Here is a 505-nt window from a genome sequence, read left to right as displayed (position 1 = left end):
TTCATTCGTTGTTTGGGCGCGATTGGGGAATGATGTTTCCAAAATGAGGAGGCCCTCATCAATTTCTGTCCAGCAAGAGTGGACAGTTTGAAAAAGGAAGACAACCAAGAAGAATAGGAGACTCTGAGTTTGGATTGCTTGATTGAAGCCATTGTTGTGAGAGAGACATAGCTTTTTGGAAAGAAGAGAAGCCATTTTTGATGTTAGGACATATCATTATAGACAAGAAGATACCAAGAATCATCAAAAGAAGATTGTGAACTTGGTTAGTTTTGTTATACCTAAAAATATATACATGTGTATAATATATATTAATTTAATTAAGTGTAATTATTAAAAGTGTCTGTTTCTGATTGCCTAGCAACGCGCCCTTTTTGGAAAGGGAAGCCATTTTTGATGTTAGGACATATCATTATAGAAAAGAAGATACCAAGAATCATCAAAAGAAGATTGTGAACTTGGTTAGTTTTGTTATACCTAAAAATATATACATGTGTAAAATAGA

Source organism: Halyomorpha halys, unplaced genomic scaffold, assembly GCF_000696795.3.
Source record: "Halyomorpha halys isolate HHAL.00 unplaced genomic scaffold, Hhal_1.1 Scaffold4975.1, whole genome shotgun sequence".
NCBI classification, from domain to species: domain Eukaryota; kingdom Metazoa; phylum Arthropoda; class Insecta; order Hemiptera; family Pentatomidae; genus Halyomorpha; species Halyomorpha halys.
Note: the sequence above shows the minus strand (reverse complement) of the source record.